Genomic DNA, 26,638 nt, shown 5'->3' with positions numbered 1-26,638 from the left:
TTCGACTACAGAGAGCAGCGGACGTCTGCGCTCTGGGAGGCAACATTACGTGTTGGGGATGAAGTGGTAGTGCTAACTGCGGCCTGCGGAACACGAGTGAAAAAATCAAGAGAGTACTGTCATTTCGAGTACTCGCCATTGCAACGGCAGCAAGGCAAAACTTTCAAAATTGCCGTGACCAGGATTCGAACCTGGGTTATTGCGGCCACAACGCAATGTCCTAACCACTAGACGATCACGGCCATGGCCACGGAGGCGCCCGCGAAGGCAGCTGGCTGCAATGCAAGTGGCGATACCCAGCAAAGCCTAGGCCAAGGTGTACGCCACAGCAGTGTCAGACACGGTCTCCATCACATGTATACGAGCAAATGAACGTGCCTGCGCTGTCAGGACTCTAACTACAGTGGTTAGCTGCATTCACCTCCGTGGCAATGTCTTGCAGTCCTCCAAGCCTCTTGACTACAGGTACCGGTATGTGGCTCGATAACAAGTGGATAGACGCCGCATCTCTCTCGCCGTCAGGTGTTGCCGCGAGTCATACTTAACGTAGCTTTCTGCACGCGTCAGCGTAGCGTCAGTCGAGCAAAGTCGAGACAAGTCGCATAGGAGGAGCAAGAAAAACGCGCAAGTCCGGTACCGGGAATCGAACCCGGGCCTCCTCGTTGAGAGCCAGGTATCCTAGCCACTAGACCAAACCGGATAACGACGGAAGTGCTCTTTCCAGCGAACGCAGCAGCCGCCCACGGTTAACTGACGACAACTGTAAAAAATCCACTCTCTCGCGTTATAGAACGGCGTGCTCCGGACGCATTTCGTGGAGACGAACGCCAGCAATGATGAGAGCAAAAGGTGCCTACAAATCCTGTCGTTGCACCACGCACTGTTCTACGACAATTCACCAAGCAGACGCTCACGCGTTGTTGTGTTGTTTCCTTTGCGGGCAATGAGTGCATCTGCCTTCGACACAGGAAACATTACACGTTCGGCAGCTGTGGGATTGGAACCCACGCCTCCGAAGAGAATGGTGCCTGAAACCAGCGCCTTTGACCGCTCGGCCACGCTACCTACACAACACGCGCGTCACAAGAGCTGCGTCCTACCCCACGAGAACACACCGCAACGGCACAAAAATGAGACGTAAAAAGTGGCAACGGTGGGATTCGAACCCACGCCTCCGGAGAGACTGGTGCCTAAAACCAGCGCCTTAGACCGCTCGGCCACGTTACCGTTGGACCAGCAGCGGCAAAACGTTTCGTTTGTACTACAAAGATCACTTCGAAATGGAAGTATCTTGGCAATCGCCGTGCCATGTATTTCCACTGCTCTCCCACTGGAAGCGTCTCTTTAGGCCATCCACAGCAAGAAAAAGCCGTGCCCGCCGTATGGTAGCGACGCCACTTGTCTGTAGCTGTCGCAGTTAAGGAGACAGCGTCAAGAGACGTTTTCGTGCCGTGACCAGGTTTCGAACCTGGGCTTTCCTTAACCACTAAAGTATCGTAGCTGTAACTGTCAGACGGAGTTAGAATGCTCCATGTATCAAACATATGTGAGCTCAAGGAGGTTACACTTGAAGGAAAAGCGGCAGGTTAACGCGATCACATCAAAACCCCCGGCAGCTACGGGATTCGAAACCGCGCCTACAGAGAGACTGGTGCCTTAAACCAGCGCCTTAAAGCGCTCGGCCACGCTACATGCGCTGCTTGGTGCGCCAGTGTTCCTAGCATTTGTAGAAACAGTGCACGCCACAGCTTCCTGTTCTGCCGGGACTGGCTGCTCATCCATCGCACTTCAAACGACTGCCCTTTTCGACTACAGAGAGCAGCGGACGTCTGCGCTCTGGGAGGCGACATTACGTGTTGGGGATGAAGTGGTAGTGCTAACTGCGGCCTGCGGAACACGAGTGAAAAAATCAAGAGAGTACTGTCATTTCGAGTACTCGCCATTGCAACGGCAGCAAGGCAAAACTTTCAAAATTGCCGTGACCAGGATTCGAACCTGGGTTATTGCGGCCACAACGCAATGTCCTAACCACTAGACGATCACGGCCATGGCCACGGAGGCGCCCGCGAAGGCAGCTGGCTGCAATGCAAGTGGCGATACCCAGCAAAGCCTAGGCCAAGGTGTACGCCACAGCAGTGTCAGACACGGTCTCCATCACATGTATACGAGCAAATGAACGTGCCTGTGCTGTCAGGACTCTAACTACAGTGGTTAGCTGCATTCACCTCCGTGGCAATGTCTTGCAGTCCTCCAAGCCTCTTGACTACAGGTACCGGTATGTGGCTCGATAACAAGTGGATAGACGCCGCATCTCTCTCGCCGTCAGGTGTTGCCGCGAGTCATACTTAACGTAGCTTTCTGCACGCGTCAGCGTAGCGTCAGTCGAGTCAAGTCGAATAAGAGGAGCTACAAAAACGCGCAATTCCGGTATCGGGAACCGAAGCGTGGCCTCCTGGGTGAGATCCAGGTACCCTAGCCACTAGAACACACCGGATAACGACGGCAGTGCTCCTTCCAGCGAACGCAGCAGCCGCCCACGGTTAACTGACGACAACTGTAAAAAATCCACTCTCTCGCGTTATAGAACGGCGTGCTCCGGACGCATTTCGTGGAGACGAACGCCAGCAATGATGAGAGCAAAAGGTGCCTACAAATCCTGTCGTTGCACCACGCACTGTTCTACGACAATTCACCAAGCAGACGCTCACGCCTTGTTGTGTTGTTTCCTTTGCGGGCAATGAGTGCATCTGCCTTCGACACAGGAAACATTACACGTTCGGCAGCTGTGGGATTGGAACCCACGCCTCCGAAGAGAATGGTGCCTGAAACCAGCGCCTTAGACCGCTCGGCCACGCTACCTACACAACACGCGCGTCACAAGAGCTGCGTCCTACCCCACGAGAACACACCGCAACGGCACAAAAATGAGACGTAAAAAGTGGCAACGGTGGGATTCGAACCCACGCCTCCGGAGAGACTGGTGCCTAAAACCAGCGCCTTAGACCGCTCGGCCATGTTCCCGTTGGATCAGCAGCGGCAAAACGTTTCGTTTGTACTACAAAGATCACTTCGAAATGGAAGTATCTTGGCAATCGCCGTGCCATGTATTTCCACTGCTCTCCCACTGGAAGCGTCTCTTTAGGCCATCCAACGCAAGAAAAAGCCGTGCCCGCCGTATGGTAGCGACGCCACTTGTCTGTAGCTGTCGCAGTTAAGGAGACAGCGTCAAGAGACGTTTTCGTGCTGTGACCAGGTTTCGAACCTGGGCTTTCCTTAACCACTAAAGTATCGTAGCTGTAACTGTCAGACGGAGTTAGAATGCTCCATGTATCAAACATATGTGAGCTCAAGGAGGTTACACTTGAAGGAAAAGCGGCAGGTTAACGCGATCACATCAAAACCCCCGGCAGCTACGGGATTCGAAACCGCGCCTACAGAGAGACTGGTGCCTTAAACCAGCGGCTTAAAGCGCTCGGCCACGCTACATGCGCTGCTTGGTGCGCCAGTGTTCCTAGCATTTGTAGAAACAGTGCACGCCACAGCTTCCTGTTCTGCTGCGACTGGCTGCTCATCCATCGCACTTCAAACGACTGCCCTTTTCGACTACAGAGAGCAGCGGACGTCTGCGCTCTGGGAGGCAACATTACGTGTTGGGGATGAAGTGGTAGTGCTAACTGCGGCCTGCGGAACACGAGTGAAAAAATCAAGAGAGTACTGTCATTTCGAGTACTCGCCATTGCAACGGCAGCAAGGCAAAACTTTCAAAATTGCCGTGACCAGGATTCGAACCTGGGTTATTGCGGCCACAACGCAATGTCCTAACCACTAGACGATCACGGCCATGGCCACGGAGGCGCCCGCGAAGGCAGCTGGCTGCAATGCAAGTGGCGATACCCAGCAAAGCCTAGGCCAAGGTGTACGCCACAGCAGTGTCAGACACGGTCTCCATCACATGTATACGAGCAAATGAACGTGCCTGCGCTGTCAGGACTCTAACTACAGTGGTTAGCTGCATTCACCTCCGTGGCAATGTCTTGCAGTCCTCCAAGCCTCTTGACTACAGGTACCGGTATGTGGCTCGATAACAAGTGGATAGACGCCGCATCTCTCTCGCCGTCAGGTGTTGCCGCGAGTCATACTTAACGTAGCTTTCTGCACGCGTCAGCGTAGCGTCAGTCGAGTCAAGTCGAATAAGAGGAGCTACAAAAACGCGCAATTCCGGTATCGGGAACCGAAGCGTGGCCTCCTGGGTGAGATCCAGGTACCCTAGCCACTAGACCACACCGGATAACGACGGCAGTGCTCCTTCCAGCGAACGCAGCAGCCGCCCACGGTTAACTGACGACAACTGTAAAAAATCCACTCTCTCGCGTTATAGAACGGCGTGCTCCGGACGCATTTCGTGGAGGCGAACGCCAGCAATGATGAGAGCAAACGGTGCCTACAAATCCTGTCGTTGCACCACGCACTGTTCTACGACAATTCACCAAGCAGACGCTCACGCCTTGTTGTGCTGTTTCCTTTGCGGGCAATGAGTGCATCTGCCTTCGACACAGGAAACATTACACGTTCGGCAGCTGTGGGATTGTAACCCACGCCTCCGAAGAGAATGGTGTCTGAAACCAGCGCCTTAGACCGGTCGACCACGCTACCTACACAACACGCGCGTCACAAGAGCTGCGTCCTACCCCACGAGAACACACCGCAACGGCACAAAAATGAGACGTAAAAAGTGGCAAGGGTGGGATTCGAACCCATGCCTCCGGAGAGACTGGTGCCTAAAACCAGCGCCTTAGACCGCTCGGCCACGTTACCGTTGGATCAGCAGCGGCAAAACGTTTCCTTTGTACTACAAAGATCACTTCGAAATGGAAGTATCTTGGCAATCGCCGTGCCATGTCTTTCCACTGCTCTCCCACTGGAAGCGTCTCTTTAGGCCATCCACAGCAAGAAAAAGCCGTGCCCGCCGTATGGTAGCGACGCCACTTGTCTGTAGCTGTCGCAGTTAAGGAGACAGCGTCAAGAGACGTTTTCGTGCCGTGATCAGGTTTCGAACCTGGGCTTTCCTTAACCACTAAAGTATCGTAGCTGTAACTGTCAGGCGGAGCTAGAATGCTCCATGTATCAAACATATGTGAGCTCAAGGAGGTTACACTTGAAGGAAAAGCGGCAGGTTAACGCGATCACATCAAAACCCCCGGCAGCTACGGGATTCGAAACCGCGCCTACAGAGAGACTGGTGCCTTAAACCAGCGCCTTAAAGCGCTCGGCCACGCTACATGCGCTGCTTGGTGCGCCCGTGTTCCTAGCATTTGTAGAAACAGTGCACGCCACAGCTTCCTGTTCTGCTGGGACTGGCTGCTCATCCATCGCACTTCAACCGACTGCCCTTTTCGACTACAGAGAGCAGCGGACGTCTGCGCTCTGGGAGGCGACATTACGTGTTGGGGATGAAGTGGTAGTGCTAATTGCGGCCACAACGCAATGTCCTAACCACTAGACGATCACGGCCATGGCCACGGAGGCGCCCGCGAAGGCAGCTGGCTGCAATGCAAGTGGCGATACCCAGCAAAGCCTAGGCCAAGGTGTACGCCACAGCAGTGTCAGACACGGACTCCATCACATGTATACGAGCAAATGAACGTGCCTGCGCTGTCAGGACTCTAACTACAGTGGTTAGCTGCATTCACCTCCGTGGCAATGTCTTGCAGTCCTCCAAGCCTCTTGACTACAGGTACCGGTATGTGGCTCGATAACAAGTGGATAGACGCCCCATCTCTCTCGCCGTTAGGTGTTGCCGCGAGTCATACTTAACGTAGCTTTCTGCACGCGTCAGCGTAGCGTCAGTCGAGTCAAGTCGAATAAGAGGCGCAACAAAAACGCGCAATTCCGCTACCGGGAATCGAAGCCGGGCCTCCTGGGTGAGATCCAGGTACCCTAGCCACTAGACCACACCGGATAACGACGGCAGTGCTCTTTCCAGCGAACGCAGCAGCCGCCCACGGTTAACTGACGACAACTGTAAAAAATCCACTCTCTCGCGTTATAGAACGGCGTGCTCCGGACGCATTTCGTGGAGACGAACGCCAGCAATGATGAGAGCAAAAGGTGCCTACAAATCCTGTCGTTGCACCACGCACTGTTCTACGACAATTCACCAAGCAGACGCTCACGCGTTGTTGTGTTGTTTCCTTTGCGGGCAATGAGTGCATCTGCCTTCGACACAGGAAACATTACACGTTCGGCAGCTGTGGGATTGGAACCCACGCCTCCGAAGAGAATGGTGCCTGAAACCAGCGCCTTAGACCGCTCGGCCACGCTACCTACACAACACGCGCGTCACAAGAGCTGCGTCCTACCCCACGAGAACACACCGCAACGGCACAAAAATGAGACGTAAAAAGTGGCAACGGTGGGATTCGAACCCACGCCTCCGGAGAGACTGGTGCCTAAAACCAGCGCCTTAGACCTCTCGGCCACGTTACCGTTGGACCAGCAGCGGCAAAACGTTTCGTTTGTACTACAAAGATCACTTCGAAATGGAAGTATCTTGGCAATCGCCGTGCCATGTATTTCCACTGCTCTCCCACTGGAAGCGTCTCTTTAGGCCATCCACAGCAAGAAAAAGCCGTGCCCGCCGTATGGTAGCGACGCCACTTGTCTGTAGCTGTCGCAGTTAAGGAGACAGCGTCAAGAGACGTTTTCGTGCCGTGACCAGGTTTCGAACCTGGGCTTTCCTTAACCACTAAAGTATCGTAGCTGTAACTGTCAGACGGAGTTAGAATGCTCCATGTATCAAACATATGTGAGCTCAAGGAGGTTACACTTGAAGGAAAAGCGGCAGGTTAACGCGATCACATCAAAACCCCCGGCAGCTACGGGATTCGAAACCGCGCCTACAGAGAGACTGGTGCCTTAAACCAGCGCCTTAAAGCGCTCGGCCACGCTACATGCGCTGCTTGGTGCGCCAGTGTTCCTAGCATTTGTAGAAACAGTGCACGCCACAGCTTCCTGTTCTGCTGCGACTGGCTGCTCATCCATCGCACTTCAAACGACTGCCCTTTTCGACTACAGAGAGCAGCGGACGTCTGCGCTCTGGGAGGCGACATTACGTGTTGGGGATGAAGTGGTAGTGCTAACTGCGGCCTGCGGAACACGAGTGAAAAAATCAAGAGAGTACTGTCATTTCGAGTACTCGCCATTGCAACGGCAGCAAGGCAAAACTTTCAAAATTGCCGTGACCAGGATTCGAACCTGGGTTATTGCGGCCACAACGCAATGTCCTAACCACTAGACGATCACGGCCATGGCCACGGAGGCGCCCGCGAAGGCAGCTGGCTGCAATGCAAGTGGCGATACCCAGCAAAGCCTAGGCCAAGGTGTACGCCACAGCAGTGTCAGACACGGTCTCCATCACATGTATACGAGCAAATGAACGTGCCTGCGCTGTCAGGACTCTAACTACAGTGGTTAGCTGCATTCACCTCCGTGGCAATGTCTTGCAGTCCTCCAAGCCTCTTGACTACAGGTACCGGTATGTGGCTCGATAACAAGTGGATAGACGCCGCATCTCTCTCGCCGTCAGGTGTTGCCGCGAGTCATACTTAACGTAGCTTTCTGCACGCGTCAGCGTAGCGTCAGTCGAGCAAAGTCGAGACAAGTCGCATAGGAGGAGCAAGAAAAACGCGCAAGTCCGGTACCGGGAATCGAACCCGGGCCTCCTCGTTGAGAGCCAGGTATCCTAGCCACTAGACCAAACCGGATAACGACGGAAGTGCTCTTTCCAGCGAACGCAGCAGCCGCCCACGGTTAACTGACGACAACTGTAAAAAATCCACTCTCTCGCGTTATAGAACGGCGTGCTCCGGACGCATTTCGTGGAGACGAACGCCAGCAATGATGAGAGCAAAAGGTGCCTACAAATCCTGTCGTTGCACCACGCACTGTTCTACGACAATTCACCAAGCAGACGCTCACGCGTTGTTGTGTTGTTTCCTTTGCGGGCAATGAGTGCATCTGCCTTCGACACAGGAAACATTACACGTTCGGCAGCTGTGGGATTGGAACCCACGCCTCCGAAGAGAATGGTGCCTGAAACCAGCGCCTTAGACCGCTCGGCCACGCTACCTACACAACACGCGCGTCACAAGAGCTGCATCCTACCCCACGAGAACACACCGCAACGGCACAAAAATGAGACGTAAAAAGTGCCAACGGTGGGATTCGAACCCACGCCTCCGGAGAGACTGGTGCCTAAAACCAGCGCCTTAGACCTCTCGGCCACGTTACCGTTGGACCAGCAGCGGCAAAACGTTTCGTTTGTACTACAAAGATCACTTCGAAATGGAAGTATCTTGGCAATCGCCGTGCCATGTATTTCCACTGCTCTCCCACTGGAAGCGTCTCTTTAGGCCATCCACAGCAAGAAAAAGCCGTGCCCGCCGTATGGTAGCGACGCCACTTGTCTGTAGCTGTCGCAGTTAAGGAGACAGCGTCAAGAGACGTTTTCGTGCCGTGACCAGGTTTCGAACCTGGGCTTTCCTTAACCACTAAAGTATCGTAGCTGTAACTGTCAGACGGAGTTAGAATGCTCCATGTATCAAACATATGTGAGCTCAAGGAGGTTACACTTGAAGGAAAAGCGGCAGGTTAACGCGATCACATCAAAACCCCCGGCAGCTACGGGATTCGAAACCGCGCCTACAGAGAGACTGGTGCCTTAAACCAGCGCCTTAAAGCGCTCGGCCACGCTACATGCGCTGCTTGGTGCGCCAGTGTTCCTAGCATTTGTAGAAACAGTGCACGCCACAGCTTCCTGTTCTGCTGCGACTGGCTGCTCATCCATCGCACTTCAAACGACTGCCCTTTTCGACTACAGAGAGCAGCGGACGTCTGCGCTCTGGGAGGCGACATTACGTGTTGGGGATGAAGTGGTAGTGCTAACTGCGGCCTGCGGAACACGAGTGAAAAAATCAAGAGAGTACTGTCATTTCGAGTACTCGCCATTGCAACGGCAGCAAGGCAAAACTTTCAAAATTGCCGTGACCAGGATTCGAACCTGGGTTATTGCGGCCACAACGCAATGTCCTAACCACTAGACGATCACGGCCATGGCCACGGAGGCGCCCGCGAAGGCAGCTGGCTGCAATGCAAGTGGCGATACCCAGCAAAGCCTAGGCCAAGGTGTACGCCACAGCAGTGTCAGACACGGTCTCCATCACATGTATACGAGCAAATGAACGTGCCTGCGCTGTCAGGACTCTAACTACAGTGGTTAGCTGCATTCACCTCCGTGGCAATGTCTTGCAGTCCTCCAAGCCTCTTGACTACAGGTACCGGTATGTGGCTCGATAACAAGTGGGTAGACGCCGCATCTCTCTCGCCGTCAGGTGTTGCCGCGAGTCATACTTAACGTAGCTTTCTGCACGCGTCAGCGTAGCGTCAGTCGAGCAAAGTCGAGACAAGTCGCATAGGAGGAGCAAGAAAAACGCGCAAGTCCGGTACCGGGAATCGAACCCGGGCCTCCTCGTTGAGAGCCAGGTATCCTAGCCACTAGACCAAACCGGATAACGACGGAAGTGCTCTTTCCAGCGAACGCAGCAGCCGCCCACGGTTAACTGACGACAACTGTAAAAAATCCACTCTCTCGCGTTATAGAACGGCGTGCTCGGGACGCATTTCGTGGAGACGAACGCCAGCAATGATGAGAGCAAAAGGTGCCTACAAATCCTGTCGTTGCACCACGCACTGTTCTACGACAATTCACCAAGCAGACGCTCACGCGTTGTTGTGTTGTTTCCTTTGCGGGCAATGAGTGCATCTGCCTTCGACACAGGAAACATTACACGTTCGGCAGCTGTGGGATTGGAACCCACGCCTCCGAAGAGAATGGTGCCTGAAACCAGCGCCTTAGACCGCTCGGCCACGCTACCTACACAACACGCGCGTCACAAGAGCTGCGTCCTACCCCACGAGAACACACCGCAACGGCACAAAAATGAGACGTAAAAAGTGGCAACGGTGGGATTCGAACCCACGCCTCCGGAGAGACTGGTGCCTAAAACCAGCGCCTTAGACCTCTCGGCCACGTTACCGTTGGACCAGCAGCGGCAAAACGTTTCGTTTGTACTACAAAGATCACTTCGAAATGGAAGTATCTTGGCAATCGCCGTGCCATGTATTTCCACTGCTCTCCCACTGGAAGCGTCTCTTTAGGCCATCCACAGCAAGAAAAAGCCGTGCCCGCCGTATGGTAGCGACGCCACTTGTCTGTAGCTGTCGCAGTTAAGGAGACAGCGTCAAGAGACGTTTTCGTGCCGTGACCAGGTTTCGAACCTGGGCTTTCCTTAACCACTAAAGTATCGTAGCTGTAACTGTCAGACGGAGTTAGAATGCTCCATGTATCAAACATATGTGAGCTCAAGGAGGTTACACTTGAAGGAAAAGCGGCAGGTTAACGCGATCACATCAAAACCCCCGGCAGCTACGGGATTCGAAACCGCGCCTACAGAGAGACTGGTGCCTTAAACCAGCGCCTTAAAGCGCTCGGCCACGCTACATGCGCTGCTTGGTGCGCCAGTGTTCCTAGCATTTGTAGAAACAGTGCACGCCACAGCTTCCTGTTCTGCTGCGACTGGCTGCTCATCCATCGCACTTCAAACGACTGCCCTTTTCGACTACAGAGAGCAGCGGACGTCTGCGCTCTGGGAGGCGACATTACGTGTTGGGGATGAAGTGGTAGTGCTAACTGCGGCCTGCGGAACACGAGTGAAAAAATCAAGAGAGTACTGTCATTTCGAGTACTCGCCATTGCAACGGCAGCAAGGCAAAACTTTCAAAATTGCCGTGACCAGGATTCGAACCTGGGTTATTGCGGCCACAACGCAATGTCCTAACCACTAGACGATCACGGCCATGGCCACGGAGGCGCCCGCGAAGGCAGCTGGCTGCAATGCAAGTGGCGATACCCAGCAAAGCCTAGGCCAAGGTGTACGCCACAGCAGTGTCAGACACGGTCTCCATCACATGTATACGAGCAAATGAACGTGCCTGCGCTGTCAGGACTCTAACTACAGTGGTTAGCTGCATTCACCTCCGTGGCAATGTCTTGCAGTCCTCCAAGCCTCTTGACTACAGGTACCGGTATGTGGCTCGATAACAAGTGGATAGACGCCGCATCTCTCTCGCCGTCAGGTGTTGCCGCGAGTCATACTTAACGTAGCTTTCTGCACGCGTCAGCGTAGCGTCAGTCGAGTAAAGTCGAATAAGAGGAGCTACAAAAACGCGCAATTCCGGTATCGGGAACCGAAGCGTGGCCTCCTGGGTGAGATCCAGGTACCCTAGCCACTAGACCACACCGGATAACGACGGCAGTGCTCCTTCCAGCGAACGCAGCAGCCGCCCACGGTTAACTGACGACAACTGTAAAAAATCCACTCTCTCGCGTTATAGAACGGCGTGCTCCGGACGCATTTCGTGGAGACGAACGCCAGCAATGATGAGAGCAAACGGTGCCTACAAATCCTGTCGTTGCACCACGCACTGTTCTACGACAATTCACCAAGCAGACGCTCACGCCTTGTTGTGCTGTTTCCTTTGCGGGCAATGAGTGCATCTGCCTTCGACACAGGAAACATTACACGTTCGGCAGCTGTGGGATTGTAACCCACGCCTCCGAAGAGAATGGTGTCTGAAACCAGCGCCTTAGACCGCTCGGCCACGCTACCTACACAACACGCGCGTCACAAGAGCTGCGTCCTACCCCACGAGAACACACCGCAACGGCACAAAAATGAGACGTAAAAAGTGGCAAGGGTGGGATTCGAACCCATGCCTCCGGAGAGACTGGTGCCTAAAACCAGCGCCTTAGACCGCTCGGCCACGTTACCGTTGGATCAGCAGCGGCAAAACGTTTCCTTTGTACTACAAAGATCACTTCGAAATGGAAGTATCTTGGCAATCGCCGTGCCATGTCTTTCCACTGCTCTCCCACTGGAAGCGTCTCTTTAGGCCATCCAACGCAAGAAAAAGCCGTGCCCGCCGTATGGTAGCGACGCCACTTGTCTGTAGCTGTCGCAGTTAAGGAGACAGCGTCAAGAGACGTTTTCGTGCCGTGACCAGGTTTCGAACCTGGGCTTTCCTTAACCACTAAAGTATCGTAGCTGTAACTGTCAGACGGAGTTAGAATGCTCCATGTATCAAACATATGTGAGCTCAAGGAGGTTACACTTGAAGGAAAAGCGGCAGGTTAACGCGATCACATCAAAACCCCCGGCAGCTACGGGATTCGAAACCGCGCCTACAGAGAGACTGGTGCCTTAAACCAGCGCCTTAAAGCGCTCGGCCACGCTACATGCGCTGCTTGGTGCGCCAGTGTTCCTAGCATTTGTAGAAACAGTGCACGCCACAGCTTCCTGTTCTGCTGCGACTGGCTGCTCATCCATCGCACTTCAAACGACTGCCCTTTTCGACTACAGAGAGCAGCGGACGTCTGCGCTCTGGGAGGCGACATTACGTGTTGGGGATGAAGTGGTAGTGCTAACTGCGGCCTGCGGAACACGAGTGAAAAAATCAAGAGAGTACTGTCATTTCGAGTACTCGCCATTGCAACGGCAGCAAGGCAAAACTTTCAAAATTGCCGTGACCAGGATTCGAACCTGGGTTATTGCGGCCACAACGCAATGTCCTAACCACTAGACGATCACGGCCATGGCCACGGAGGCGCCCGCGAAGGCAGCTGGCTGCAATGCAAGTGGCGATACCCAGCAAAGCCTAGGCCAAGGTGTACGCCACAGCAGTGTCAGACACGGTCTCCATCACATGTATACGAGCAAATGAACGTGCCTGCGCTGTCAGGACTCTAACTACAGTGGTTAGCTGCATTCACCTCCGTGGCAATGTCTTGCAGTCCTCCAAGCCTCTTGACTACAGGTACCGGTATGTGGCTCGATAACAAGTGGATAGACGCCGCATCTCTCTCGCCGTCAGGTGTTGCCGCGAGTCATACTTAACGTAGCTTTCTGCACGCGTCAGCGTAGCGTCAGTCGAGCAAAGTCGAGACAAGTCGCATAGGAGGAGCAAGAAAAACGCGCAAGTCCGGTACCGGGAATCGAACCCGGGCCTCCTCGTTGAGAGCCAGGTATCCTAGCCACTAGACCAAACCGGATAACGACGGAAGTGCTCTTTCCAGCGAACGCAGCAGCCGCCCACGGTTAACTGACGACAACTGTAAAAAATCCACTCTCTCGCGTTATAGAACGGCGTGCTCCGGACGCATTTCGTGGAGACGAACGCCAGCAATGATGAGAGCAAAAGGTGCCTACAAATCCTGTCGTTGCACCACGCACTGTTCTACGACAATTCACCAAGCAGACGCTCACGCGTTGTTGTGTTGTTTCCTTTGCGGGCAATGAGTGCATCTGCCTTCGACACAGGAAACATTACACGTTCGGCAGCTGTGGGATTGGAACCCACGCCTCCGAAGAGAATGGTGCCTGAAACCAGCGCCTTAGACCGCTCGGCCACGCTACCTACACAACACGCGCGTCACAAGAGCTGCGTCCTACCCCACGAGAACACACCGCAACGGCACAAAAATGAGACGTAAAAAGTGCCAACGGTGGGATTCGAACCCACGCCTCCGGAGAGACTGGTGCCTAAAACCAGCGCCTTAGACCTCTCGGCCACGTTACCGTTGGACCAGCAGCGGCAAAACGTTTCGTTTGTACTACAAAGATCACTTCGAAATGGAAGTATCTTGGCAATCGCCGTGCCATGTATTTCCACTGCTCTCCCACTGGAAGCGTCTCTTTAGGCCATCCACAGCAAGAAAAAGCCGTGCCCGCCGTATGGTAGCGACGCCACTTGTCTGTAGCTGTCGCAGTTAAGGAGACAGCGTCAAGAGACGTTTTCGTGCCGTGACCAGGTTTCGAACCTGGGCTTTCCTTAACCACTAAAGTATCGTAGCTGTAACTGTCAGACGGAGTTAGAATGCTCCATGTATCAAACATATGTGAGCTCAAGGAGGTTACACTTGAAGGAAAAGCGGCAGGTTAACGCGATCACATCAAAACCCCCGGCAGCTACGGGATTCGAAACCGCGCCTACAGAGAGACTGGTGCCTTAAACCAGCGCCTTAAAGCGCTCGGCCACGCTACATGCGCTGCTTGGTGCGCCAGTGTTCCTAGCATTTGTAGAAACAGTGCACGCCACAGCTTCCTGTTCTGCTGCGACTGGCTGCTCATCCATCGCACTTCAAACGACTGCCCTTTTCGACTACAGAGAGCAGCGGACGTCTGCGCTCTGGGAGGCGACATTACGTGTTGGGGATGAAGTGGTAGTGCTAACTGCGGCCTGCGGAACACGAGTGAAAAAATCAAGAGAGTACTGTCATTTCGAGTACTCGCCATTGCAACGGCAGCAAGGCAAAACTTTCAAAATTGCCGTGACCAGGATTCGAACCTGGGTTATTGCGGCCACAACGCAATGTCCTAACCACTAGACGATCACGGCCATGGCCACGGAGGCGCCCGCGAAGGCAGCTGGCTGCAATGCAAGTGGCGATACCCAGCAAAGCCTAGGCCAAGGTGTACGCCACAGCAGTGTCAGACACGGTCTCCATCACATGTATACGAGCAAATGAACGTGCCTGCGCTGTCAGGACTCTAACTACAGTGGTTAGCTGCATTCACCTCCGTGGCAATGTCTTGCAGTCCTCCAAGCCTCTTGACTACAGGTACCGGTATGTGGCTCGATAACAAGTGGATAGACGCCGCATCTCTCTCGCCGTCAGGTGTTGCCGCGAGTCATACTTAACGTAGCTTTCTGCACGCGTCAGCGTAGCGTCAGTCGAGTAAAGTCGAATAAGAGGAGCTACAAAAACGCGCAATTCCGGTATCGGGAACCGAAGCGTGGCCTCCTGGGTGAGATCCAGGTACCCTAGCCACTAGACCACACCGGATAACGACGGCAGTGCTCCTTCCAGCGAACGCAGCAGCCGCCCACGGTTAACTGACGACAACTGTAAAAAATCCACTCTCTCGCGTTATAGAACGGCGTGCTCCGGACGCATTTCGTGGAGACGAACGCCAGCAATGATGAGAGCAAACGGTGCCTACAAATCCTGTCGTTGCACCACGCACTGTTCTACGACAATTCACCAAGCAGACGCTCACGCCTTGTTGTGCTGTTTCCTTTGCGGGCAATGAGTGCATCTGCCTTCGACACAGGAAACATTACACGTTCGGCAGCTGTGGGATTGGAACCCACGCCTCCGAAGAGAATGGTGCCTGAAACCAGCGCCTTAGACCGCTCGGCCACGCTACCTACACAACACGCGCGTCACAAGAGCTGCGTCCTACCCCACGAGAACACACCGCAACGGCACAAAAATGAGACGTAAAAAGTGGCAACGGTGGGATTCGAACCCACGCCTCCGGAGAGACTGGTGCCTAAAACCAGCGCCTTAGACCTCTCGGCCACGTTACCGTTGGACCAGCAGCGGCAAAACGTTTCGTTTGTACTACAAAGATCACTTCGAAATGGAAGTATCTTGGCAATCGCCGTGCCATGTATTTCCACTGCTCTCCCACTGGAAGCGTCTCTTTAGGCCATCCACAGCAAGAAAAAGCCGTGCCCGCCGTATGGTAGCGACGCCACTTGTCTGTAGCTGTCGCAGTTAAGGAGACAGCGTCAAGAGACGTTTTCGTGCCGTGACCAGGTTTCGAACCTGGGCTTTCCTTAACCACTAAAGTATCGTAGCTGTAACTGTCAGACGGAGTTAGAATGCTCCATGTATCAAACATATGTGAGCTCAAGGAGGTTACACTTGAAGGAAAAGCGGCAGGTTAACGCGATCACATCAAAACCCCCGGCAGCTACGGGATTCGAAACCGCGCCTACAGAGAGACTGGTGCCTTAAACCAGCGCCTTAAAGCGCTCGGCCACGCTACATGCGCTGCTTGGTGCGCCAGTGTTCCTAGCATTTGTAGAAACAGTGCACGCCACAGCTTCCTGTTCTGCTGCGACTGGCTGCTCATCCATCGCACTTCAAACGACTGCCCTTTTCGACTACAGAGAGCAGCGGACGTCTGCGCTCTGGGAGGCGACATTACGTGTTGGGGATGAAGTGGTAGTGCTAACTGCGGCCTGCGGAACACGAGTGAAAAAATCAAGAGAGTACTGTCATTTCGAGTACTCGCCATTGCAACGGCAGCAAGGCAAAACTTTCAAAATTGCCGTGACCAGGATTCGAACCTGGGTTATTGCGGCCACAACGCAATGTCCTAACCACTAGACGATCACGGCCATGGCCACGGAGGCGCCCGCGAAGGCAGCTGGCTGCAATGCAAGTGGCGATACCCAGCAAAGCCTAGGCCAAGGTGTACGCCACAGCAGTGTCAGACACGGTCTCCATCACATGTATACGAGCAAATGAACGTGCCTGCGCTGTCAGGACTCTAACTACAGTGGTTAGCTGCATTCACCTCCGTGGCAATGTCTTGCAGTCCTCCAAGCCTCTTGACTACAGGTACCGGTATGTGGCTCGATAACAAGTGGATAGACGCCGCATCTCTCTCGCCGTCAGGTGTTGCCGCGAGTCATACTTAACGTAGCTTTCTGCACGCGTCAGCGTAGCGTCAGTCGAGTAAAGTCGAATAAGAGGAGCTACAAAAACGCGCAATTCCGGTATCGGGAACCGAAGCGTGGCCTCCTGGGTGAGATCCAGGTACCCTAGCCACTAGACCACACCGGATAACGACGGCAGTGCTCCTTCCAGCGAACGCAGCAGCCGCCCACGGTTAACTGACGACAACTGTAAAAAATCCACTCTCTCGCGTTATAGAACGGCGTGCTCCGGACGCATTTCGTGGAGACGAACGCCAGCAATGATGAGAGCAAACGGTGCCTACAAATCCTGTCGTTGCACCACGCACTGTTCTACGACAATTCACCAAGCAGACGCTCACGCCTTGTTGTGCTGTTTCCTTTGCGGGCAATGAGTGCATCTGCCTTCGACACAGGAAACATTACACGTTCGGCAGCTGTGGGATTGTAACCCACGCCTCCGAAGAGAATGGTGTCTGAAACCAGCGCCTTAGACCGGTCGGCCACGCTACCTACACAACACGCGCGTCACAAGAGCTGCGTCCTACCCCACGAGAACACACCGCAACGGCACAAAAATGAGACGTAAAAAGTGGCAAGGGTGGGATTCGAACCCATGCCTCCGGAGAGACTGGTGCCTAAAACCAGCGCCTTAGACCGCTCGGCCACGTTACCGTTGGATCAGCAGCGGCAAAACGTTTCCTTTGTACTACAAAGATCACTTCGAAATGGAAGTATCTTGGCAATCGCCGTGCCATGTCTTTCCACTGCTCTCCCACTGGAAGCGTCTCTTTAGGCCATCCAACGCAAGAAAAAGCCGTGCCCGCCGTATGGTAGCGACGCCACTTGTCTGTAGCTGTCGCAGTTAAGGAGACAGCGTCAAGAGACGTTTTCGTGCCGTGACCAGGTTTCGAACCTGGGCTTTCCTTAACCACTAAAGTATCGTAGCTGTAACTGTCAGACGGAGTTAGAATGCTCCATGTATCAAACATATGTGAGCTCAAGGAGGTTACACTTGAAGGAAAAGCGGCAGGTTAACGCGATCACATCAAAACCCCCGGCAGCTACGGGATTCGAAACCGCGCCTACAGAGAGACTGGTGCCTTAAACCAGCGCCTTAAAGCGCTCGGCCACGCTACATGCGCTGCTTGGTGCGCCAGTGTTCCTAGCATTTGTAGAAACAGTGCACGCCACAGCTTCCTGTTCTGCTGCGACTGGCTGCTCATCCATCGCACTTCAAACGACTGCCCTTTTCGACTACAGAGAGCAGCGGACGTCTGCGCTCTGGGAGGCGACATTACGTGTTGGGGATGAAGTGGTAGTGCTAACTGCGGCCTGCGGAACACGAGTGAAAAAATCAAGAGAGTACTGTCATTTCGAGTACTCGCCATTGCAACGGCAGCAAGGCAAAACTTTCAAAATTGCCGTGACCAGGATTCGAACGTGGGTTATTGCGGCCACAACGCAATGTCCTAACCACTAGACGATCACGGCCATGGCCACGGAGGCGCCCGCGAAGGCAGCTGGCTGCAATGCAAGTGGCGATACCCAGCAAAGCCTAGGCCAAGGTGTACGCCACAGCAGTGTCAGACACGGTCTCCATCACATGTATACGAGCAAATGAACGTGCCTGCGCTGTCAGGACTCTAACTACAGTGGTTAGCTGCATTCACCTCCGTGGCAATGTCTTGCAGTCCTCCAAGCCTCTTGACTACAGGTACCGGTATGTGGCTCGATAACAAGTGGATAGACGCCGCATCTCTCTCGCCGTCAGGTGTTGCCGCGAGTCATACTTAACGTAGCTTTCTGCACGCGTCAGCGTAGCGTCAGTCGAGCAAAGTCGAGACAAGTCGCATAGGAGGAGCAAGAAAAACGCGCAAGTCCGGTACCGGGAATCGAACCCGGGCCTCCTCGTTGAGAGCCAGGTATCCTAGCCACTAGACCAAACCGGATAACGACGGAAGTGCTCTTTCCAGCGAACGCAGCAGCCGCCCACGGTTAAGTGACGACAACTGTAAAAAATCCACTCTCTCGCGTTATAGAACGGCGTGCTCCGGACGCATTTCGTGGAGACGAACGCCAGCAATGATGAGAGCAAAAGGTGCCTACAAATCCTGTCGTTGCACCACGCACTGTTCTACGACAATTCACCAAGCAGACGCTCACGCGTTGTTGTGTTGTTTCCTTTGCGGGCAATGAGTGCATCTGCCTTCGACACAGGAAACATTACACGTTCGGCAGCTGTGGGATTGGAACCCACGCCTCCGAAGAGAATGGTGCCTGAAACCAGCGCCTTAGACCGCTCGGCCACGCTACCTACACAACACGCGCGTCACAAGAGCTGCGTCCTACCCCACGAGAACACACCGCAACGGCACAAAAATGAGACGTAAAAAGTGGCAACGGTGGGATTCGAACCCACGCCTCCGGAGAGACTGGTGCCTAAAACCAGCGCCTTAGACCTCTCGGCCACGTTACCGTTGGACCAGCAGCGGCAAAACGTTTCGTTTGTACTACAAAGATCACTTCGAAATGGAAGTATCTTGGCAATCGCCGTGCCATGTATTTCCACTGCTCTCCCACTGGAAGCGTCTCTTTAGGCCATCCACAGCAAGAAAAAGCCGTGCCCGCCGTATGGTAGCGACGCCACTTGTCTGTAGCTGTCGCAGTTAAGGAGACAGCGTCAAGAGACGTTTTCGTGCCGTGACCAGGTTTCGAACCTGGGCTTTCCTTAACCACTAAAGTATCGTAGCTGTAACTGTCAGACGGAGTTAGAATGCTCCATGTATCAAACATATGTGAGCTCAAGGAGGTTACACTTGAAGGAAAAGCGGCAGGTTAACGCGATCACATCAAAACCCCCGGCAGCTACGGGATTCGAAACCGCGCCTACAGAGAGACTGGTGCCTTAAACCAGCGCCTTAAAGCGCTCGGCCACGCTACATGCGCTGCTTGGTGCGCCAGTGTTCCTAGCATTTGTAGAAACAGTGCACGCCACAGCTTCCTGTTCTGCTGCGACTGGCTGCTCATCCATCGCACTTCAAACGACTGCCCTTTTCGACTACAGAGAGCAGCGGACGTCTGCGCTCTGGGAGGCGACATTACGTGTTGGGGATGAAGTGGTAGTGCTAACTGCGGCCTGCGGAACACGAGTGAAAAAATCAAGAGAGTACTGTCATTTCGAGTACTCGCCATTGCAACGGCAGCAAGGCAAAACTTTCAAAATTGCCGTGACCAGGATTCGAACCTGGGTTATTGCGGCCACAACGCAATGTCCTAACCACTAGACGATCACGGCCATGGCCACGGAGGCGCCCGCGAAGGCAGCTGGCTGCAATGCAAGTGGCGATACCCAGCAAAGCCTAGGCCAAGGTGTACGCCACAGCAGTGTCAGACACGGTCTCCATCACATGTATACGAGCAAATGAACGTGCCTGCGCTGTCAGGACTCTAACTACAGTGGTTAGCTGCATTCACCTCCGTGGCAATGTCTTGCAGTCCTCCAAGCCTCTTGACTACAGGTACCGGTATGTGGCTCGATAACAAGTGGATAGACGCCGCATCTCTCTCGCCGTCAGGTGTTGCCGCGAGTCATACTTAACGTAGCTTTCTGCACGCGTCAGCGTAGCGTCAGTCGAGCAAAGTCGAGACAAGTCGCATAGGAGGAGCAAGAAAAACGCGCAAGTCCGGTACCGGGAATCGAACCCGGGCCTCCTCGTTGAGAGCCAGGTATCCTAGCCACTAGACCAAACCGGATAACGACGGAAGTGCTCTTTCCAGCGAACGCAGCAGCCGCCCACGGTTAAGTGACGACAACTGTAAAAAATCCACTCTCTCGCGTTATAGAACGGCGTGCTCCGGACGCATTTCGTGGAGACGAACGCCAGCAATGATGAGAGCAAAAGGTGCCTACAAATCCTGTCGTTGCACCACGCACTGTTCTACGACAATTCACCAAGCAGACGCTCACGCGTTGTTGTGTTGTTTCCTTTGCGGGCAATGAGTGCATCTGCCTTCGACACAGGAAACATTACACGTTCGGCAGCTGTGGGATTGGAACCCACGCCTCCGAAGAGAATGGTGCCTGAAACCAGCGCCTTAGACCGCTCGGCCACGCTACCTACACAACACGCGCGTCACAAGAGCTGCGTCCTACCCCACGAGAACACACCGCAACGGCACAAAAATGAGACGTAAAAAGTGGCAACGGTGGGATTCGAACCCACGCCTCCGGAGAGACTGGTGCCTAAAACCAGCGCCTTAGACCTCTCGGCCACGTTACCGTTGGACCAGCAGCGGCAAAACGTTTCGTTTGTACTACAAAGATCACTTCGAAATGGAAGTATCTTGGCAATCGCCGTGCCATGTATTTCCACTGCTCTCCCACTGGAAGCGTCTCTTTAGGCCATCCACAGCAAGAAAAAGCCGTGCCCGCCGTATGGTAGCGACGCCACTTGTCTGTAGCTGTCGCAGTTAAGGAGACAGCGTCAAGAGACGTTTTCGTGCCGTGACCAGGTTTCGAACCTGGGCTTTCCTTAACCACTAAAGTATCGTAGCTGTAACTGTCAGACGGAGTTAGAATGCTCCATGTATCAAACATATGTGAGCTCAAGGAGGTTACACTTGAAGGAAAAGCGGCAGGTTAACGCGATCACATCAAAACCCCCGGCAGCTACGGGATTCGAAACCGCGCCTACAGAGAGACTGGTGCCTTAAACCAGCGCCTTAAAGCGCTCGGCCACGCTACATGCGCTGCTTGGTGCGCCAGTGTTCCTAGCATTTGTAGAAACAGTGCACGCCACAGCTTCCTGTTCTGCTGCGACTGGCTGCTCATCCATCGCACTTCAAACGACTGCCCTTTTCGACTACAGAGAGCAGCGGACGTCTGCGCTCTGGGAGGCGACATTACGTGTTGGGGATGAAGTGGTAGTGCTAACTGCGGCCTGCGGAACACGAGTGAAAAAATCAAGAGAGTACTGTCATTTCGAGTACTCGCCATTGCAACGGCAGCAAGGCAAAACTTTCAAAATTGCCGTGACCAGGATTCGAACCTGGGTTATTGCGGCCACAACGCAATGTCCTAACCACTAGACGATCACGGCCATGGCCACGGAGGCGCCCGCGAAGGCAGCTGGCTGCAATGCAAGTGGCGATACCCAGCAAAGCCTAGGCCAAGGTGTACGCCACAGCAGTGTCAGACACGGTCTCCATCACATGTATACGAGCAAATGAACGTGCCTGCGCTGTCAGGACTCTAACTACAGTGGTTAGCTGCATTCACCTCCGTGGCAATGTCTTGCAGTCCTCCAAGCCTCTTGACTACAGGTACCGGTATGTGGCTCGATAACAAGTGGATAGACGCCGCATCTCTCTCGCCGTCAGGTGTTGCCGCGAGTCATACTTAACGTAGCTTTCTGCACGCGTCAGCGTAGCGTCAGTCGAGTAAAGTCGAATAAGAGGAGCTACAAAAACGCGCAATTCCGGTATCGGGAACCGAAGCGTGGCCTCCTGGGTGAGATCCAGGTACCCTAGCCACTAGACCACACCGGATAACGACGGCAGTGCTCCTTCCAGCGAACGCAGCAGCCGCCCACGGTTAACTGACGACAACTGTAAAAAATCCACTCTCTCGCGTTATAGAACGGCGTGCTCCGGACGCATTTCGTGGAGACGAACGCCAGCAATGATGAGAGCAAACGGTGCCTACAAATCCTGTCGTTGCACCACGCACTGTTCTACGACAATTCACCAAGCAGACGCTCACGCCTTGTTGTGCTGTTTCCTTTGCGGGCAATGAGTGCATCTGCCTTCGACACAGGAAACATTACACGTTCGGCAGCTGTGGGATTGTAACCCACGCCTCCGAAGAGAATGGTGTCTGAAACCAGCGCCTTAGACCGGTCGGCCACGCTACCTACACAACACGCGCGTCACAAGAGCTGCGTCCTACCCCACGAGAACACACCGCAACGGCACAAAAATGAGACGTAAAAAGTGGCAAGGGTGGGATTCGAACCCATGCCTCCGGAGAGACTGGTGCCTAAAACCAGCGCCTTAGACCGCTCGGCCACGTTACCGTTTGGATCAGCAGCGGCAAAACGTTTCCTTTGTACTACAAAGATCACTTCGAAATGGAAGTATCTTGGCAATCGCCGTGCCATGTCTTTCCACTGCTCTCCCACTGGAAGCGTCTCTTTAGGCCATCCAACGCAAGAAAAAGCCGTGCCCGCCGTATGGTAGCGACGCCACTTGTCTGTAGCTGTCGCAGTTAAGGAGACAGCGTCAAGAGACGTTTTCGTGCCGTGACCAGGTTTCGAACCTGGGCTTTCCTTAACCACTAAAGTATCGTAGCTGTAACTGTCAGACGGAGTTAGAATGCTCCATGTATCAAACATATGTGAGCTCAAGGAGGTTACACTTGAAGGAAAAGCGGCAGGTTAACGCGATCACATCAAAACCCCCGGCAGCTACGGGATTCGAAACCGCGCCTACAGAGAGACTGGTGCCTTAAACCAGCGCCTTAAAGCGCTCGGCCACGCTACATGCGCTGCTTGGTGCGCCAGTGTTCCTAGCATTTGTAGAAACAGTGCACGCCACAGCTTCCTGTTCTGCTGCGACTGGCTGCTCATCCATCGCACTTCAAACGACTGCCCTTTTCGACTACAGAGAGCAGCGGACGTCTGCGCTCTGGGAGGCGACATTACGTGTTGGGGATGAAGTGGTAGTGCTAACTGCGGCCTGCGGAACACGAGTGAAAAAATCAAGAGAGTACTGTCATTTCGAGTACTCGCCATTGCAACGGCAGCAAGGCAAAACTTTCAAAATTGCCGTGACCAGGATTCGAACCTGGGTTATTGCGGCCACAACGCAATGTCCTAACCACTAGACGATCACGGCCATGGCCACGGAGGCGCCCGCGAAGGCAGCTGGCTGCAATGCAAGTGGCGATACCCAGCAAAGCCTAGGCCAAGGTGTACGCCACAGCAGTGTCAGACACGGTCTCCATCACATGTATACGAGCAAATGAACGTGCCTGCGCTGTCAGGACTCTAACTACAGTGGTTAGCTGCATTCACCTCCGTGGCAATGTCTTGCAGTCCTCCAAGCCTCTTGACTACAGGTACCGGTATGTGGCTCGATAACAAGTGGATAGACGCCGCATCTCTCTCGCCGTCAGGTGTTGCCGCGAGTCATACTTAACGTAGCTTTCTGCACGCGTCAGCGTAGCGTCAGTCGAGTAAAGTCGAATAAGAGGAGCTACAAAAACGCGCAATTCCGGTATCGGGAACCGAAGCGTGGCCTCCTGGGTGAGATCCAGGTACCCTAGCCACTAGACCACACCGGATAACGACGGCAGTGCTCCTTCCAGCGAACGCAGCAGCCGCCCACGGTTAACTGACGACAACTGTAAAAAATCCACTCTCTCGCGTTATAGAACGGCGTGCTCCGGACGCATTTCGTGGAGACGAACGCCAGCAATGATGAGAGCAAACGGTGCCTACAAATCCTGTCGTTGCACCACGCACTGTTCTACGACAATTCACCAAGCAGACGCTCACGCCTTGTTGTGCTGTTTCCTTTGCGGGCAATGAGTGCATCTGCCTTCGACACAGGAAACATTACACGTTCGGCAGCTGTGGGATTGTAACCCACGCCTCCGAAGAGAATGGTGTCTGAAACCAGCGCCTTAGACCGGTCGGCCACGCTACCTACACAACACGCGCGTCACAAGAGCTGCGTCCTACCCCACGAGAACACACCGCAACGGCACAAAAATGAGACGTAAAAAGTGGCAAGGGTGGGATTCGAACCCATGCCTCCGGAGAGACTGGTGCCTAAAACCAGCGCCTTAGACCGCTCGGCCACGTTACCGTTTGGATCAGCAGCGGCAAAACGTTTCCTTTGTACTACAAAGATCACTTCGAAATGGAAGTATCTTGGCAATCGCCGTGCCATGTCTTTCCACTGCTCTCCCACTGGAAGCGTCTCTTTAGGCCATCCAACGCAAGAAAAAGCCGTGCCCGCCGTATGGTAGCGACGCCACTTGTCTGTAGCTGTCGCAGTTAAGGAGACAGCGTCAAGAGACGTTTTCGTGCCGTGACCAGGTTTCGAACCTGGGCTTTCCTTAACCACTAAAGTATCGTAGCTGTAACTGTCAGACGGAGTTAGAATGCTCCATGTATCAAACATATGTGAGCTCAAGGAGGTTACACTTGAAGGAAAAGCGGCAGGTTAACGCGATCACATCAAAACCCCCGGCAGCTACGGGATTCGAAACCGCGCCTACAGAGAGACTGGTGCCTTAAACCAGCGCCTTAAAGCGCTCGGCCACGCTACATGCGCTGCTTGGTGCGCCAGTGTTCCTAGCATTTGTAGAAACAGTGCACGCCACAGCTTCCTGTTCTGCTGCGACTGGCTGCTCATCCATCGCACTTCAAACGACTGCCCTTTTCGACTACAGAGAGCAGCGGACGTCTGCGCTCTGGGAGGCGACATTACGTGTTGGGGATGAAGTGGTAGTGCTAACTGCGGCCTGCGGAACACGAGTGAAAAAATCAAGAGAGTACTGTCATTTCGAGTACTCGCCATTGCAACGGCAGCAAGGCAAAACTTTCAAAATTGCCGTGACCAGGATTCGAACCTGGGTTATTGCGGCCACAACGCAATGTCCTAACCACTAGACGATCACGGCCATGGCCACGGAGGCGCCCGCGAAGGCAGCTGGCTGCAATGCAAGTGGCGATACCCAGCAAAGCCTAGGCCAAGGTGTACGCCACAGCAGTGTCAGACACGGTCTCCATCACATGTATACGAGCAAATGAACGTGCCTGCGCTGTCAGGACTCTAACTACAGTGGTTAGCTGCATTCACCTCCGTGGCAATGTCTTGCAGTCCTCCAAGCCTCTTGACTACAGGTACCGGTATGTGGCTCGATAACAAGTGGATAGACGCCGCATCTCTCTCGCCGTCAGGTGTTGCCGCGAGTCATACTTAACGTAGCTTTCTGCACGCGTCAGCGTAGCGTCAGTCGAGTAAAGTCGAATAAGAGGAGCTACAAAAACGCGCAATTCCGGTATCGGGAACCGAAGCGTGGCCTCCTGGGTGAGATCCAGGTACCCTAGCCACTAGACCACACCGGATAACGACGGCAGTGCTCCTTCCAGCGAACGCAGCAGCCGCCCACGGTTAACTGACGACAACTGTAAAAAATCCACTCTCTCGCGTTATAGAACGGCGTGCTCCGGACGCATTTCGTGGAGACGAACGCCAGCAATGATGAGAGCAAACGGTGCCTACAAATCCTGTCGTTGCACCACGCACTGTTCTACGACAATTCACCAAGCAGACGCTCACGCCTTGTTGTGCTGTTTCCTTTGCGGGCAATGAGTGCATCTGCCTTCGACACAGGAAACATTACACGTTCGGCAGCTGTGGGATTGTAACCCACGCCTCCGAAGAGAATGGTGTCTGAAACCAGCGCCTTAGACCGGTCGGCCACGCTACCTACACAACACGCGCGTCACAAGAGCTGCGTCCTACCCCACGAGAACACACCGCAACGGCACAAAAATGAGACGTAAAAAGTGGCAAGGGTGGGATTCGAACCCATGCCTCCGGAGAGACTGGTGCCTAAAACCAGCGCCTTAGACCGCTCGGCCACGTTACCGTTTGGATCAGCAGCGGCAAAACGTTTCCTTTGTACTACAAAGATCACTTCGAAATGGAAGTATCTTGGCAATCGCCGTGCCATGTCTTTCCACTGCTCTCCCACTGGAAGCGTCTCTTTAGGCCATCCAACGCAAGAAAAAGCCGTGCCCGCCGTATGGTAGCGACGCCACTTGTCTGTAGCTGTCGCAGTTAAGGAGACAGCGTCAAGAGACGTTTTCGTGCCGTGACCAGGTTTCGAACCTGGGCTTTCCTTAACCACTAAAGTATCGTAGCTGTAACTGTCAGACGGAGTTAGAATGCTCCATGTATCAAACATATGTGAGCTCAAGGAGGTTACACTTGAAGGAAAAGCGGCAGGTTAACG

At 54.0% G+C, this 26,638-nt stretch overlaps 29 non-coding genes across 29 annotated transcripts; all 29 read right to left on the bottom strand.

Moving 5' to 3' along the window:
* Positions 1 to 170: 170 nt before the first annotated feature.
* Trnah-gug lies at positions 171 to 242 on the bottom strand. Its single transcript has one exon. It is a non-coding gene; the product is annotated as a tRNA-His (tRNA).
* A 386-nt stretch (positions 243 to 628) lies between these two features.
* On the bottom strand, positions 629 to 700 carry Trnae-cuc. Its single transcript has one exon. It is a non-coding gene; the product is annotated as a tRNA-Glu (tRNA).
* A 445-nt stretch (positions 701 to 1,145) lies between these two features.
* On the bottom strand, positions 1,146 to 1,227 carry Trnal-uag. Its single transcript has one exon. It is a non-coding gene; the product is annotated as a tRNA-Leu (tRNA).
* Positions 1,228 to 1,974: 747 nt separating this feature from the next.
* Positions 1,975 to 2,046, bottom strand: Trnah-gug. The gene has a single exon. It is a non-coding gene; the product is annotated as a tRNA-His (tRNA).
* Positions 2,047 to 2,939: 893 nt separating this feature from the next.
* Trnal-uag lies at positions 2,940 to 3,021 on the bottom strand. Its single transcript has one exon. It is a non-coding gene; the product is annotated as a tRNA-Leu (tRNA).
* A 747-nt stretch (positions 3,022 to 3,768) lies between these two features.
* Positions 3,769 to 3,840, bottom strand: Trnah-gug. Its single transcript has one exon. It is a non-coding gene; the product is annotated as a tRNA-His (tRNA).
* A 2,564-nt stretch (positions 3,841 to 6,404) lies between these two features.
* On the bottom strand, positions 6,405 to 6,486 carry Trnal-uag. Its single transcript has one exon. It is a non-coding gene; the product is annotated as a tRNA-Leu (tRNA).
* A 747-nt stretch (positions 6,487 to 7,233) lies between these two features.
* Trnah-gug lies at positions 7,234 to 7,305 on the bottom strand. Its single transcript has one exon. It is a non-coding gene; the product is annotated as a tRNA-His (tRNA).
* A 386-nt stretch (positions 7,306 to 7,691) lies between these two features.
* Positions 7,692 to 7,763, bottom strand: Trnae-cuc. The gene has a single exon. It is a non-coding gene; the product is annotated as a tRNA-Glu (tRNA).
* Positions 7,764 to 8,208: 445 nt separating this feature from the next.
* Positions 8,209 to 8,290, bottom strand: Trnal-uag. The gene has a single exon. It is a non-coding gene; the product is annotated as a tRNA-Leu (tRNA).
* A 747-nt stretch (positions 8,291 to 9,037) lies between these two features.
* Positions 9,038 to 9,109, bottom strand: Trnah-gug. Its single transcript has one exon. It is a non-coding gene; the product is annotated as a tRNA-His (tRNA).
* A 386-nt stretch (positions 9,110 to 9,495) lies between these two features.
* Trnae-cuc lies at positions 9,496 to 9,567 on the bottom strand. Its single transcript has one exon. It is a non-coding gene; the product is annotated as a tRNA-Glu (tRNA).
* A 445-nt stretch (positions 9,568 to 10,012) lies between these two features.
* Trnal-uag lies at positions 10,013 to 10,094 on the bottom strand. Its single transcript has one exon. It is a non-coding gene; the product is annotated as a tRNA-Leu (tRNA).
* A 747-nt stretch (positions 10,095 to 10,841) lies between these two features.
* Positions 10,842 to 10,913, bottom strand: Trnah-gug. The gene has a single exon. It is a non-coding gene; the product is annotated as a tRNA-His (tRNA).
* A 1,722-nt stretch (positions 10,914 to 12,635) lies between these two features.
* Positions 12,636 to 12,707, bottom strand: Trnah-gug. Its single transcript has one exon. It is a non-coding gene; the product is annotated as a tRNA-His (tRNA).
* A 386-nt stretch (positions 12,708 to 13,093) lies between these two features.
* Trnae-cuc lies at positions 13,094 to 13,165 on the bottom strand. Its single transcript has one exon. It is a non-coding gene; the product is annotated as a tRNA-Glu (tRNA).
* Positions 13,166 to 13,610: 445 nt separating this feature from the next.
* Trnal-uag lies at positions 13,611 to 13,692 on the bottom strand. Its single transcript has one exon. It is a non-coding gene; the product is annotated as a tRNA-Leu (tRNA).
* A 747-nt stretch (positions 13,693 to 14,439) lies between these two features.
* Trnah-gug lies at positions 14,440 to 14,511 on the bottom strand. The gene has a single exon. It is a non-coding gene; the product is annotated as a tRNA-His (tRNA).
* Positions 14,512 to 15,404: 893 nt separating this feature from the next.
* Trnal-uag lies at positions 15,405 to 15,486 on the bottom strand. The gene has a single exon. It is a non-coding gene; the product is annotated as a tRNA-Leu (tRNA).
* Positions 15,487 to 16,233: 747 nt separating this feature from the next.
* Trnah-gug lies at positions 16,234 to 16,305 on the bottom strand. Its single transcript has one exon. It is a non-coding gene; the product is annotated as a tRNA-His (tRNA).
* Positions 16,306 to 18,027: 1,722 nt separating this feature from the next.
* Trnah-gug lies at positions 18,028 to 18,099 on the bottom strand. Its single transcript has one exon. It is a non-coding gene; the product is annotated as a tRNA-His (tRNA).
* Positions 18,100 to 18,485: 386 nt separating this feature from the next.
* Trnae-cuc lies at positions 18,486 to 18,557 on the bottom strand. Its single transcript has one exon. It is a non-coding gene; the product is annotated as a tRNA-Glu (tRNA).
* A 445-nt stretch (positions 18,558 to 19,002) lies between these two features.
* On the bottom strand, positions 19,003 to 19,084 carry Trnal-uag. Its single transcript has one exon. It is a non-coding gene; the product is annotated as a tRNA-Leu (tRNA).
* Positions 19,085 to 19,831: 747 nt separating this feature from the next.
* Trnah-gug lies at positions 19,832 to 19,903 on the bottom strand. The gene has a single exon. It is a non-coding gene; the product is annotated as a tRNA-His (tRNA).
* Positions 19,904 to 20,289: 386 nt separating this feature from the next.
* On the bottom strand, positions 20,290 to 20,361 carry Trnae-cuc. Its single transcript has one exon. It is a non-coding gene; the product is annotated as a tRNA-Glu (tRNA).
* Positions 20,362 to 20,806: 445 nt separating this feature from the next.
* Trnal-uag lies at positions 20,807 to 20,888 on the bottom strand. Its single transcript has one exon. It is a non-coding gene; the product is annotated as a tRNA-Leu (tRNA).
* Positions 20,889 to 21,635: 747 nt separating this feature from the next.
* On the bottom strand, positions 21,636 to 21,707 carry Trnah-gug. The gene has a single exon. It is a non-coding gene; the product is annotated as a tRNA-His (tRNA).
* Positions 21,708 to 23,430: 1,723 nt separating this feature from the next.
* Trnah-gug lies at positions 23,431 to 23,502 on the bottom strand. Its single transcript has one exon. It is a non-coding gene; the product is annotated as a tRNA-His (tRNA).
* Positions 23,503 to 25,225: 1,723 nt separating this feature from the next.
* On the bottom strand, positions 25,226 to 25,297 carry Trnah-gug. Its single transcript has one exon. It is a non-coding gene; the product is annotated as a tRNA-His (tRNA).
* Positions 25,298 to 26,638: the final 1,341 nt, after the last annotated feature.

The sequence above is a fragment of the Schistocerca piceifrons genome, unplaced genomic scaffold (assembly GCF_021461385.2).
Source record: "Schistocerca piceifrons isolate TAMUIC-IGC-003096 unplaced genomic scaffold, iqSchPice1.1 HiC_scaffold_687, whole genome shotgun sequence".
Classification (NCBI taxonomy): domain Eukaryota; kingdom Metazoa; phylum Arthropoda; class Insecta; order Orthoptera; family Acrididae; genus Schistocerca; species Schistocerca piceifrons.
Note: the sequence above shows the minus strand (reverse complement) of the source record. Positions and strands in the feature narration are given on the sequence as shown.